The sequence below is a fragment of the Octopus sinensis genome, linkage group LG18, assembly GCF_006345805.1.
Source record: "Octopus sinensis linkage group LG18, ASM634580v1, whole genome shotgun sequence".
NCBI classification, from domain to species: Eukaryota; Metazoa; Mollusca; class Cephalopoda; order Octopoda; family Octopodidae; genus Octopus; species Octopus sinensis.
Genome location: NC_043014.1, coordinates 45,836,039 through 45,851,038, shown reverse-complemented (window position 1 = coordinate 45,851,038; position 15,000 = coordinate 45,836,039). Strand labels below are relative to the sequence as shown.

Here is a 15,000-nt window from a genome sequence, read left to right as displayed (position 1 = left end):
TCTTACCACACAACCACTCTTGCTCAATAATAATAATAATAACAATAATAATAATGATAATAATAATAATATTTATGGTTTCTCATTCAGGCACAGGGCCTGAGATTTAGAGAAGGTTAGTTCATTAAATTGACTCCAATACCTGACTGGTACATTGTTCAATTTACCCCAGAGAGATGAAAGGCAAAGGTAACCTTCAGGGTTTAAACTTAGAGCATAAAAGCCTGTGGCAAAATGCCATACGATATTGAAAATAAGAATAACTTTTTCTATTGTAGGTGCAAGGCCTGAAGTTTAGGGGAACAGGGCTTGTAGATTACTACATCAACCCTAGAGCACAGCTGGCGCTTGCTTTATTGATCTTGAAAGGATAATGAGCAAAGTCAACCTTAATGGAATTTGAACTCAGAATGTAGAGCTAGGAGAAATGCCACTTAGCATTTTGTCCAAGTAGAATATTTGGGCCAGACGTGACTGGTTTAACACATAAAGCATGACAGGCCACGATTGTGGCCATCAGGTACAGATCGACAGGCCACGATCATGGCCCAGATAGATGCATTTAATTTATGGGCGTTTGTTGGGGTCTAATGTCACTCAAATGCTCCGATGCCCCCCCCCCCGAATGCAAGAGGACTAATTATTCAACTAATGACTTTCCAGAGGATGTAAAACTTGCCACGGTATATACTCTTTTACTCTCTTTTACTCTTTTACTTGTTTCAGTCACTTGACTGCGGCCATGCTGGAGCACCACCTTTAATCGAGCAAATCGACCCCGGGACTTATTCTTTTTGTAAGCCCAGTACTTATTCTATCAGTCTCTTTTGCCGAACCGCTAAGTGACAGGGACATAAACACACCAGCATCGGTTGTCAAGCAATGCTAGGGGGACAAACACAGACACAAAACAAACAAACACACATACATATATATATACACATATATATGACAGGTTTCTTTCAGTTTCCGTCTACCAAACCCACTCACAAGGCATTTGTCGGCCCGGGGCTATGGTAGAAGCCCCGGAACCATGTGGCTGGTTAGCAAGCTACTTACCACACAGCCACTCCTACACCTAAGAAGATATTTTAACTATTTTTTTTTTTGTTTTTTATGTGTGCATGGTAGTCTCATTTTCATAAAATATGCTGAGCAGTCCATGCCATGTAAGTGCAAACCCCCCAGTGCTTTATGGGTTAAATGCGAAAGGATTAAATACTGGCTGCTATTTCTAGCATTTTCAGTGGCTCAGATAATGCATTTCTCTCTTTCTCTCTCTCTCTCTCTCTTTCTTTCCAACATGTCTTCATAAAACTTCCTTGCTGCTGTTGATTGTCGGCTCGCCATCTTTTTGTTCTCTTTTAACCTATTTCCGAGATAAATCTGCCCAAACTTCCTAACTGAGACTAGACTATTGTGACCTCACTTCACTCTGTTGGTGGTTTCTGAGTTTGGTTCAAGCTAAAATTCTTCAGTAGTAAACTAGACCCCAAGACAGTCTGTAACAGTTCCATTATGGTGATGTTGTGTTGTTGTTGTTGTTTTTTTTTGGGGGGGCGGTGGGGGTTAACACATTATTACAGCAAAATATCTACTACATTGGAGTCAATTTGGTACTGTTTCTTACTCTCTGCAACTCCACTTCATGTGGTATCACAAAGGCCTTCTTTCATACAGGCATTCATGTGAGTGTATGTATATCAACGTATATGTATATGCATGTGTGTGTGTGTGTGTGTTATATATATATATGTATGTGTGTGTATATGTATGTGTGTATGTGTGTATATGTGTGTGTGTATGTGTGTGTGTGTGTGTATATGTGTGTGTATATGTATGTGTATATGTGTATGTGTATATATGTATATGTGTATATGTATGTATATATGTATATATATATGTATATGTGTATGTGTATATATGTATATATATATGTATATGTGTATGTGTATATATGTATATATATATATGTGTATGTGTATATATGTATATATATATGTATATGTGTATGTGTATATATGTGTATGTGTATATATGTATATATATATGTATATGTGTATATATGTGTATGTGTGTATATGTGTATATTGTGTATGTGTGTATATGTGTATATATGTATATATGTGTATATATGTATATATGTGTGTATATATGTATATATGTGTGTATATATGTATATATGTGTGTATATATGTATATATGTGTGTGTATATATGTATATATGTGTGTGTATATATGTATATATGTGTGTGTATATATGTGTATATGTGTATGTATGTATATGTGTATATGTATATATATGTATGAGAAAGAGAGAGAGAGGATGTAAAGTGTTATCAGAGTTGATTCAGATGTCTTTTTGTTTTATTTTTTTTATTTTCATTTCATTTTATTATTATTTTTTTTAAAAGTTAAAAATAAAACAAAACAGATTTTTTCTGATGCTGTTTGTGTCTTTATAGAATTGTTGGTTTTTGTCATCACCATAGTAAAATTCAGCTCTATTATTATATCTCTATCACCGTCATCTTACTTAAATGCTACACACACCACCATCATTATCATTACTATCATTATGTAATCTTCGCTCATATTTCAAATGTTTCATCATTTATAAACTACCAAAAGTCTTAAAACCTATTTGTTATATCCAGCAAGAATTTCTGTTCGTGACAACAACAGCTTTATTTACATTATTTACATTTGACGGATATTTGTCCTCATCTTGTTTGTTGTTAACACAACGTTTCGGCTGATATACCCTCCAGCCTTCATCAGGTGTCTTGGGGAAATTTCGAACTTGGGTTCTCATTCTTAAGGTATAGAACTGAACAGTATTATTATTATCGGTCGAAATGCCTAGAGATAACATCAATGTCCTCTCAACGATTAGCCAGAGATGGTTTTAAAAATGAGAATATCTGAAATAAACTCGACAGCTCTCACAAACGAGAATATTAAAAATGAACATGACCACACTAAAAAATTAAGTAAAAAAAAAAAAAAAAGAGAAAAATAATCCAGGATCCTTATCCGGTATCGGATTGATCCCAAAATCTAATCAGTTTGTGCCAGTCATGAGGCCAGACATCCCTGAAAGTTTTATCCGAATCTATCCAGCAGTTCTTGAGGTATCTTGTCCACAGACAAACAAACACAACTGAAAACAATACCTCCGACTTCACGAAGGTGGAGGTAATAAATAAGCTTTACATTTGTCAGAGTAATTTGAATACTAAAGGGTTAAAGCATCTTGTTCGCTCTACTACAACCAACCAGTCTGTTCATGCTCTAACAACCAAAGCAGCCCATTCTCTCTCTCTCTCTCTCCCTTGACCGTCAAACCCAGCTTCTCCCACAACCGTCAAACCAGCTCGTCCACTATCCCACAGCCATTTTACCCATTCTTCCAAATACAAAATAACATCAAAATATAATTTTTTTTGAAACTGAGCAAAACCCTTGGTTTCATAAACCAATTGTTTACACTCCTTTTATCACCATTATCCATCTTTCTCTCCTCTCCTTTTCCTTCTTTCTCCTCCTCTTTTTCCTTTCCATTTCTCCCTATTTACCATCTGTCTCTCTTTCCTCTAGCTTTACCTTCCTTTCTTCTGATTGCCCTGCTCTCTTCATCCCTCTTTATATACTAACTTTATATTCTTATGCTTAAACAACCCCCTCTCTCTCTATCTATTTACCAATCTATCTACACCTAACCCTTCTTATACTCTCTCCTTTTTTCCTTCTCCATCCCCGTTCTCCCCTCTTCTCTAAATTCATTTCTCTTATGTCTTTGATATCGCAGTGTCAGACCTTGACTTCTCCATCATTTCCAACCTATTTTCCCCTGTCATCAGTTCTTTTCTTTCTAGCAGACTGGCCTAGTTGACCCATTTCTCCCCTTCACACACATGCACACTTCTGGCTCTCTTGGTCCTTATCAATGTTACTATTGCTATAAAAATTTTTTTAAAAACGGGGGGGGGAAAATTCGTTGTTCCATGCTGTCATTGGAATACATCTACCTCTACTGCCACCACCAACACTACATTCTGTACACCTATTGCTGCAGTGCCAAACCAAAGTTTCCTTTGTATTTATTCATTGAACCACATACAACCAATTTTAACGAAGCTGTGTGTCTTGGTACATATGTGTGTGTGTGGAGGGGGGGGATTCAAAATATGATTTGCCATCAATATTTTTTATCAAATTATTTTTATTTTTATTTTCACTCCACCTCTCACTTTTTTTTCTCTCTCACATTTAGATTTAACTTCAGGATCTATAAAAGTGTGTGTGTGTGTGTGTGTGTGTGTGATTGCTTTATGCTGCTTTCCACATATAAAAATATAATAGCATAACTGCAATTTTGGCAATTATTTTAAAGAGAGAGAGAAAGAAAGAAAGAAGGCATATTAGTTTCAAAGATGGGGACTTGCTTCCCCGGGCATTATTACTTAGGCACATTAAAAAAAAAAAAAAAAAAAAAAACATCCCTTAATCCCAGTGCATAACCCCTCCATTTTTTTGTTGTTCACCCACACCTGCTTACTACCCTACTCTCCTCCCCCCTCTCTCTCTCACACACACACACATGCGCACCCTGGCTGCAGGGCAAAGCTGTCATCTAATAGATTTACTGATAAGAATTTTTCACAAAATTAAATTTGAGATAAACTTACTAAGATAAAATATATACTGTATATATTTATCCATTTACTGATTTTTAATATTTTTTATTCGTCAAAATTTTTTTATTATTATAATCATTATTATTATTATTATCGTCCCCTTCCCAATTCGTGGCCTTGCGCCTTTGTTTACAAATCCTTATCACTATTATTATTATTATTATTCTTTGATAAGATCTGTGTTGTGTGACTTTGAAGTCTGGCAAGGAGACCAATATAAACTGCTTTCACAGTGTATTTAGATCTACAGTGACAGCTGTTTCCTTGATAGAAAAAACACACATTAAACGGTAAGATAGAATCAGTGGAACAGTGGTGGACAAAGGCCGTGTGCTCTGCATTTACTCAATGACATAACAACAAGGTCTGAGTTAAGAGAATCGTGCCGGGATGGGATCGACTTCGCCTTTCGCCTTCCTTCGTTAGAGTCCCAAAATAAAATCCCGGTAAAATACTGAATTGGTATATTCGACTATTAAGATGTGGGTAGATTGTTTGTAGAATCGTCAGGAGCATTTAATTATGATCGTTTATGTTTTAAGTTCAAATCTTGTGGATCTTGTACCTTTTCATCATTTCAGTCATTAGACTGTGGCCATGCTGGGGCACCTCCTCGAAGGGTTTTCGTCAACCAAATACATCGCAGGACTCTGTTTTCTTTTTAGTCGAGCCTAGTACTTATTCTATCAGTCTCTTTTGCTGAACTGCTAAGTTACAGGGATGTAAACACACCGACACTAGTTTCAAACAATGCGTGGTGGAGTAGGGGGACAAACAGACACAAAGACGCACACACAACAAGCTTCTTTCAGTTTCCATCTACCATACCATATCCACTCACAAGGCTTTGATCAGCCCGAGGCTATAGTAGAAGACACTTGCCCAAGGTGCCATGCAGTGGGACTGAACCCGGAACCATGTGGTTGGGAAGCAAGTTCCTTACCACACAGCCATGCAGAAGGAATCATTTGATTTGAATGACAGCTTGTGTCAATGTGTGCTTGAAACAGTAGAAATATTCTCCAAGAGATCCTGGTAAATTCATATTGAACCCAGCACTTTTGAGGTTTTCAGGTTTTTATAACTTCCTGTTGTTAAGTGGATGAAAAAATATAGGATATAAGTCTTCAGAAAACAGTAAATTTCTTCAAGAACTGGAAATTAATAGACTGAGGAATATAGAGTTAAGTGTCCGGCTAAGAGGTATGTCAGTGTCAATATTTAAAATAACAACAAAAAAAAAAACAGTATAATTATAGACATGGTTGAATCGTTTTGAGTTTAGTTCCATTACATGGCATTTGCGGTAAGTGCTTTCCACTAAATCACTGGGCTGACAAATGGACTTGTCAGAGCACTCAGTTGATAGAAACGCTACAGAAGACCATCATGGTATCTACTATAATAATACTCTTGTGTTTTTCTCCATCATAACACATGAATGAGAAAGGGAGGGGTGATGGCAAAGTGGTAGTGGGATGGTGAGCTTTCAACACCGAAATGGAAAATCAAACAGCATTTCAACTCTGTGTGAATATATGTGCGTGCGTGTACAAGGGAAGTATATGTATGCTTGTGAACATTGACAAGTGTATGAATTTGATTTACCATCGATATTTATATATAAAATACCACAATTAGCCATCGTTTTTGACGGCACAGGGCCAGCTTGTATGTATGTATATATATATATATATAAATGTGTATGTGTGTCCTTTTATTCTTTTACTTGTTTTAGTCATTTGACTGTGGCCATGTTGGAGCACCAGCTTGAAGTGTTTTTGTCAAACAATTTGACCCCAAGACTTGTCTTTAGACCTAGTATTTATCCTATCGGTTGCTTTGCTGAACCGCTAAGTTATGGGTGCATAAACAAACCAACACAAGTAGTCAAGCGATGATGAGCAAACACACACACACACACACATATATATAATATATATACTACTGGCTTCTTTCTGTTTCCGTCTACCAAATCCATTCACAAGCCTTTGGTTGGCTGGATGCTATGGTAAAAAAAAAAAAACACTTGCTCAAGGTGCTATGCAGTGGGGCTGAACCAAGAACCATGTGTTAGGAAGCAAACTTCTTCACACAGACACACACACACACACACACACATATATATATATATATATATATATATATATATATATATATATATATATATATATATATATATATATATATGTATGCATGCATTATGTATGTAGTGGGACTGAACACGGAACCATTTGGTTGAGGAGCAAGCTTCTTACCACACACACACACACACATACATGGTTCAAGAGTACAAAAGACAGGTAAGGAAATGACGAAGAAAGTATATTAGTTTGACGCTTTGGAAAAATGGAAAGGTCTTTAACGTTTCGAGCCTATGCACTTTCAACATAAAGGAATGAGGGAAGAAAATGGGGAGGAGAAAAAAAAAAGTGTCAGGATTAATGGTTTCACACGTCGAATTATATATAACTAGCAGTATCGCCCGGCGTTGCTCGGGTTTGTAAGGGAAATAACTATATAAGCATTTTTAGAGAGTTATAGCCAAAAAATAGCAAAAAAAAAAGCATTAAAAATGGAAAAAAAAATGATGGTAAATTTTTTTTTAAATCGTTGACTCATCGTAGACATTTTTAGAGAGTTACTTCCCTTATATAATAGCGAAAAAATGCATTAAAATGGAAAAAAATGATGGTAAATTTATTTTTAAATCGTAGACTCATCGTAGACGCGCGCTAATACCAAGAAGGGCTCGATATGAATCACGACTATAAGATACCCGCTTTTGGTTAAACTGCACCGCAAAATGTGGGAGTAGTTAGGAATCTAAATCGTAGGAGACAGACACACAACCTTACTTTTATATATAAAGATATATATTTCATTGACTCTAATAACAGATCAACAAATTGATGAAATTTGTTCCGGTTTGCTCGTATCGTTTTGTAGACGTCTGGCTTGGATTGTAGAAAAGACTTTTGTTTTAGCTTTCGTAGCTTAAAAATGTATGGAAGCCAATCGTGTGTGTGTGTATTTTTATATATTTATACATATGTGTTTGTTTGCCCCACTCCCACTGCTCGACAACCGGTATTGGTTTGTTTACTTCCCCGTAACGTAGAGGTGAGGTAAAAGTGACTGACAGAACAAGCACCGGACTTTTCTTTTCCACCTCCACCAAAAAACAAAAAAAAAAGAGCCAGGGCCGATCTGTTCAACTAAAACACCTTCAAGCCTCTGCCCCAGACTGGCCGCAGTCCAGTGACTAAAAGATACTAAAAAATATATATAGGGGAATATATATGACACTAGGTTGTAAATGGTCTAACATAATCTATGGGAAAAGAAAAAAAGGAAGAAAACGGTTGAGTAAATAACAATTGGTGTATGTTTAACTAATAATAAACAACCGTTTGGAATTATATGTCAACAGGCAGCCAAAGTCTTTTTAACAGGCGATTCTAGATCAAATCTCTTTTGTCAAACAACACAACAAGAGATGTGCGTACGTGCGTGTAAATTGATGAGGAGAAGCCTTTACCAAACTGATTGTTTCTTTCTTACGGGATACATAAATATTTATTCTTATATAAATATAACCGGTGAACTGTGTGTGTGTGTGTGTGTGTGTGTGTGAAGAGTTTGGTTCGCGTGTTTGTGTTAGCAATTTGACGCCGGATTGCTTTACTTAAAACTTCCATCAAGCTTCCTGTTAATACAAAGAAACATAAATTCTTACGATCTGTGTTGAGTATTCTTTTCTTTCGCTCGTACATCTTTCTTTCTTTGTGTGTATGCGTGTGTATACTCTTTTACTTGTTTCAGTCATTTGACTGCGGCCATGCTGGAGCACCGCCTTTTTTAATTGAGAAACTCGACCCCGGGACTTATTCTTTTTGTAAGCTCAGTACTTATTCTATCGGTCTGTTTTGCCGAACCGCTAGTTACGGGGACATAAACACACCAGCATCGGTAGTCAAGCAATGCTAGGGGGACAAACACAGACACACACACACACACATATCCTATATATATATATATATATATAATATATATATATATACATACACATATATACATATATACTACGGGCTTCTTTCAGTTTCCGTCTACCAAATCCACTCATAAGGTTTTGGTCGGCCCGAGGCTATAGTAGAAGACACTTGCCCAAGGTGCCATGTGGTTGGTAAACAAGCTACTTACCACAAAGCCACTCCTGCGCCTGTATGTGGCAGTGTGATAAGAAGTTTGCTTCCCAAACACAGTGTCTCGAGTTCAGTCCGTCTGCGGGGCAACTTGGACAAATGTCTCTCCTCCAGGCAACCAGAAGCCTTGTTGGTGGATTTGGTCGACGGAAACTGAAAGAAGCCTGTTGTGCTTATTTTCCCACAAACACACACAAGACATCGTGACGTATATTTGCCATTTAAATATGGCTAACCCCTAAGGGTGGATGCTACTGTAGCTTGTAACTCCAGGAGGACACCTCCTCCAGCTGGCCATAGACACACTTTCTGTGCCCTATCAGTATTTGCAAAAGTGTGTCTATAGCCAGCTGGAGGAGATGTCCTCCTGGGGCTACAAACTACAGTAGCATCCACCCTTAGGGGTTAGCCATATTCAAATGGCAAATATACGTCACGATGTGTTGTAGCTACTGTTTATAACTCGCTCTGAGATTTATTATTACACACAAGACATTCATCTTGATATGTTTGTGTCCCTGTAACGCAGAGATTCGACAAAAGAAAGCGATAGATTAGGTACCAAGTGTTTTGCTCAAGAATACACAACGCGTCGCCCGGTCCAGGAATCGAAACCACAATCTTACGATCATTATGCTGACACCCTAACCACTAAGCCACGCGACTCCACACACACACACACACATATAGTGTACACTATTTTCTTCTACATTTGGTTTTGTTTATCCATACGGTCGCGCATAGATAGACATTTGTAGTCACACACTTCTATCATGCTTTAATGAAGGTCTTGTTCCTCTATTTGTATAACAGCACGCACGCTCTCTTCTCACACACACACACACACACACATGCAATTATAACTGCTGCTACCCCACTTATGCTTTCATGAATGGTTCGATGACTGTCTTCTGTGTCTTCTATTCACTCTCGCTTCACAGCACACACACACACACACACACACCACATATGCACACCTGTATCATTCTTTAGTAGAAATCTGTTCTTATTTGTTTACCCTAATATACATAAAAACTCACGCACACCCATCCTTTAATTCATCATACAAACGGGAGAAGAACGTGTGCCTCTGTTCTTTATATTCACCCTCACACACAACAGATATATAATGCTGACCATGTGTATTCTAATATAGTAAAGGTCTATCTCCCTCTCTAATATAGTAAAGGTCTCTCTCGTTCTCTTTCTCTCTGCTTCTTTGAATGCCATATGCATACATTGCTGGCTTTGAAAGGAAAATATCACTGTTTAAGCATCAACTTGGGATTACTAAGCATAAACAGTTCATTCATTCACACATATATCCGTTTCCTACATCCCCCATTCGTATAATTCACACACACACATGCAAAACACACAACGCCTCAACATAGATTTACTATCACTCCTATATATTCTCAGAAATACACACACATTCTTAGATATCTTGAAATTCATTGCCACCATTTTCTTGATCGCCAACACATGTATCTCGTACAACTCTAGAAATAGTTCTGTTCGTATATCTATCTATCTGTCTATCTATCTGTCTATCTATCTGTCTATCTATCTATCTATCTTTCCATCTATCTATCTATCTTTCCATCTATCTATCTATCTTTCCATCTATCTATCTATCTATCTATCTTTCCATCTATCTATCTATCTATCTTTCCATCTATCTATCTATCTATCTTTCCATCTATCTATCTATCTATCTTTCCATCTATCTATCTATCTATCTTTCCATCTATCTATCTATCTTTCCATCTATCTTTCTATCTATATATCTGTCTATCTATCTCTATCTTTCCATCTATCTATATCTATCTTTCTATTTATCTATCTATTTATCCATCTATATCTATCTATCTATCTATGTCTGTCTGTCTGTCTGTCTGTCTTTCCCTCTCTGTTTCTCCATCTGTCTATATTTATCTATCTAATCTCTCTCACTTTACCCACCTCCACCTATACAGTCATACATTTATACACACATATAAATTCCTTTATTTCACATATTTCTTACAAACTCCTACACAGTTGTACACAAAGCACCCTTTTGTCTGTCTAAAATTGTCTTGACCACTCCCTGTTATTCTTCACTACCCCCATCTTGCTTCGTAAATTTCTTAGTCGTTTAGCCCTGGGTCAGGTCTGTTCGAAAAGAGCTTCCATCATAGGCATTCCAACCGTGGGATCTTTTCGGTTTGAACGGCAGTTTTTAAAAATAATTTCCACGTAACTAAACACTTTTAAACTTCGTATATTGGTAGAATGTGTTTATAAAACATCCTTTTCTCTTTGGCTTCATTCTGTGGTTTGTAAGATATTTGTTGTTTTTTTTCTTCAATTTCTGCAATTTCAACCAATCACTGACGTCTATTGAGGTAAAAAAAACATTCTGTGCCGTATGAATATGTCCCTCGTTTAAGAAACAGATTGGGTTTATTTACATTTGTGAAGAAAAAAGATACCCTTCCCCCCACCCCTAACCCCAAAACAGATTGAAATGCAATAGATCGATACTAGGGTCATAATTATGAGTGACAATTTCATATGACACCGCTAGAAAAAAAAAACTGCCGTTCAAACCGAAAAGATACTCCGTCATTCCTAAAACAATCCAATGGCATTTAAGAAAGTCTGTTGCTATTTCTAGCAGGGCGACCAACCAGATAGAGGATTCCCCCTCATTGGTTACTTTTGTTGTTTAGTCCCAAGTCAGCCCTGATCAAGCAGACCCACGAACACAGGCATTCCAGCTATGGGTATTTTGTTTTGGGGGCGAGCTGGCAGAAACGTTAGCACGCCGGGCGAAATGCTTAGCGGTATTTCGTCTGCCGTTACGTTGTGAGTTCAAATTCCGCCGAGGTCGACTTTGCCTTTCATCCTTTCAAGGTCGATAAGTACCAGTTACGCACTGGGGTCGATGTAATCGACTTAATACCTATGTCTGTCCTTGTTTGTCCCCTCTATGTTTAGCCCCTTGTGGGTAGTAAAGAAATAGGTATTTTGTTTTGGGGGTGAGAGGATTTTATATACAGGAAACATGGGACCACATTGTCCAACTTCTTTTCACTTCTAAGATAGTGTAATGTTATTTAGTGGAGATTCGGCTGCTATTTCTAGCAAGTTGGGCGATCACGTAGAAGCTCTCCACCTCCCACTGTTGTTGGAAGCACTCCGTCGGTTACGACGACGAGGGTTCCGGTTGATCCGATCAAATCAACGGAACAGCCTGCTCGTGAAATTAACGTGTAAGTGGCTGAGCACTCCACAGACACGTGCACCCTTAACGTAGTTCTCGGGGATATTCAGCGTGACACAGAGAGTGACGACAAGGCCGGCCCTTTGAAATACAGGTACAACAGAAACAGGAAGTAAGAGTGAGAGAGAGTTGTGGTGAAAGAGTACAGCAGGGATCACCACCATCCCCTGCCGGAGCCTCGTGGAGCTTTTAGGTGTTTTCGCTCAATAAACACTCACAACGCCCGGTCTGGGAATCGAAACCGCGATCCTATGACCGCGAGTCCGCTGCCCTAACCACTGGGCCATTGCGCCTCCAACTATACCGCCCACTACCGCCTCGTTGGTTCTTGCTTTTGTACTGATGCTGTTGATTTTAGTAGCGGCGGTTCTTCTGTGTTTCCTTTCTTGAAATTGTTTGGGATCAAGTGTTGTCATCAAAGAATTAGCATGCAATCTGAGGAATCTGTATCTGTTACATTTATCACTCCTGTAATAGACTGTCATCAGTCGGTGTATTTGGGCTGTTTTACGTATTTGTATGTATGTGCAGGGGTGGGAAGAGAGAAAGGGAGCAACAGGCGAAAAGAGACAAAGCCTTGCTCTACAAACTAACCGCCATGTTTACCCACCCGACTCACACAAACAAGAAACAGCATCACCATCACATCGCTGACATTCTGCAGATGTTTCTCTCTGATATCTTTTTTTTAAATTCTTGTTTCTTAGCTAAGCATCCACCATATTAGCTTCATTACCTATGACCCATGGTGCCATAACTGATACAGGGGTTGATGGAAGATTCTGAAGAATTTAAATGTGGTTCGTCACTACCACCACCACCACCGCCACACCTGCAGTCTCCGCCGCCGCCGCCGTCACTACCCCCACCATTATTTGTTGGTACTACCACCATTGGATCTTTTCGGTTTGAACGGCTGTTTTTTCTAGCGGTGTCATATAAAATTGCCACCCATAATTATGACCCTAGTATCGATCTATCGCATTTCAATCTATTTTAGGGTTAGGGGTGGGGGGAAGGGTATCTTTTTTTTTTCTTCACAAATGTAAATAAACCCAACCTGTTTCTTAAACTGGGGACATATTCATACGGCACAATGTTTTTTTTTACCTCAATAGACGTCAGTGATTGGTTGAAATTGCAGAAATTTAAGAGAAAAAAAACAACAAATATCTTACAAACTATAGAATTTTCTCAATAAAGCCAAGAGAAAAAGATGTTTTTATAAACACATTCTACCAGTATACGAAGTTTAAAATTTTTTAGTTACCTAGAAATTATGTTAAAAACTGCCGTTCAAACCGAAAAGATCCTAGTCATTACCCCACCACCACTGTAACAACTACGGGATGTATAATTGCGGGGGGGGGGGGGAGGTGTTTCAACCATTGTCATCTGTTACCACCACATCCACCACCGTTTTGACTACCACTACTACCACAATCACCACCGTCCAGGCAGCTACTCTCACCATCACCATTTTGACTCCCACCATTTTTTCCACCACCATCATGACTTCTAACAGTTTCCGCCACCATTACTGCTTATTATCACCATCAAAAATTAGTGCCACAAACCATCTCATTGTTAACAATGTCTATATTGGCGAACTATGTTGTTTGGAATGAAATCTTTAACATAACTGCTGTTGTTAAAAATGTTAACCTGTCAAATTAGCATATCGCCAAAACTCCTGTCCATATTCACTTTATTAATAAAAGCTGGTCTTGAAATGAAGTTTTCACATAACTAACCGCCAAACTTTAATAAACTGCTGACAAGCTTGCTGTCAGATAAGCAAATTCCACCGTGTCTGTGCTCCAGCGCCTATTTTTTTTTTTTATTTCGGAGTTTCTGGTGAGGCTGGATCCTACCCAGAACCAATAAGGAAATGCTTTTTTGACATTTCAGCTGATTTTCACATGTGTACGTGGTGCAGTCCAGTATACCTGCTGGCTTGCCCAATATTAAATTCCTCGTTTGAAATGTTTATGGTTTTGGGGGGAAAATCCCCCCAGAAAAGTTGTACTAAATCAGAGAGAGAGAGAGAGAGAGAGTGAAGATTTATAGACACGAAATAATTCTTTGGCACAGGACCAGCTGCGGGTAAAACGATTACATCGACCCCAGTACTTGGTTGGTACTTTATCTTATCGACCCCGAAAGGATGAAATTCAGAACGTTAAAGAGCCAGAACAATGCCGCTAAGCATTTTGTTCAACGCTCGAACGATTCTGTTAACATTCCTTTCTTTAATGAACCATAAGAGTTGACAAAAAATATCGAAAACGTCACAAAATAGTTACTTCGTTAGATATAATTTTTCGTGTTAATCTACACAAGTCAGATTGTATCTGTATCTAGGAGATGGCTTTCGATTCAAATAAAATGCAAAAGTTTTCGTAGGCGTGACTGTGTGGTAAGTAGCTTGCTTACCAACCACATGGTTCCAGGTTCAGTCCCACTGCGTGGCACCTTGGGCAAGTGTCTTCTACTATAGCCTCAGGCCGACCAAAGCCTTGTGAGTGGATTTGGTAGGCGGAAACTGGAAGAAGCCCGTCGTATATATGTATATATATATATGTGTGTGTGTGTGTGTTTGTGTGTCTTGTCCCCCCAATATCGCTTGACAACCGATGCTGGTGTGTTTACGTCCCCGTAACTTAGCGGTTTAGCAAAAGAGTCTGATAGACTAAGTACTAGGCTTACAAAGAATAAGTCCTGGGGTTGATTTGCTCAACTAAAAGTGGTACTCCAGCATGGCCACAGTCAAATGACTGAAACAAGTAAAAGAGTATATATTTGGGACAGGATATTAATTTTT

At 38.3% G+C, this 15,000-nt stretch overlaps 1 protein-coding gene across 6 annotated transcripts in view; it reads left to right on the top strand.

The window, feature by feature from the left end:
• The window catches only part of LOC115221265 (titin-like), a 429,926-nt gene that overhangs the window by 62,485 nt on the left and 352,441 nt on the right, over positions 1-15,000 (top strand). The gene's annotated exons all lie outside the window — the stretch shown is intronic.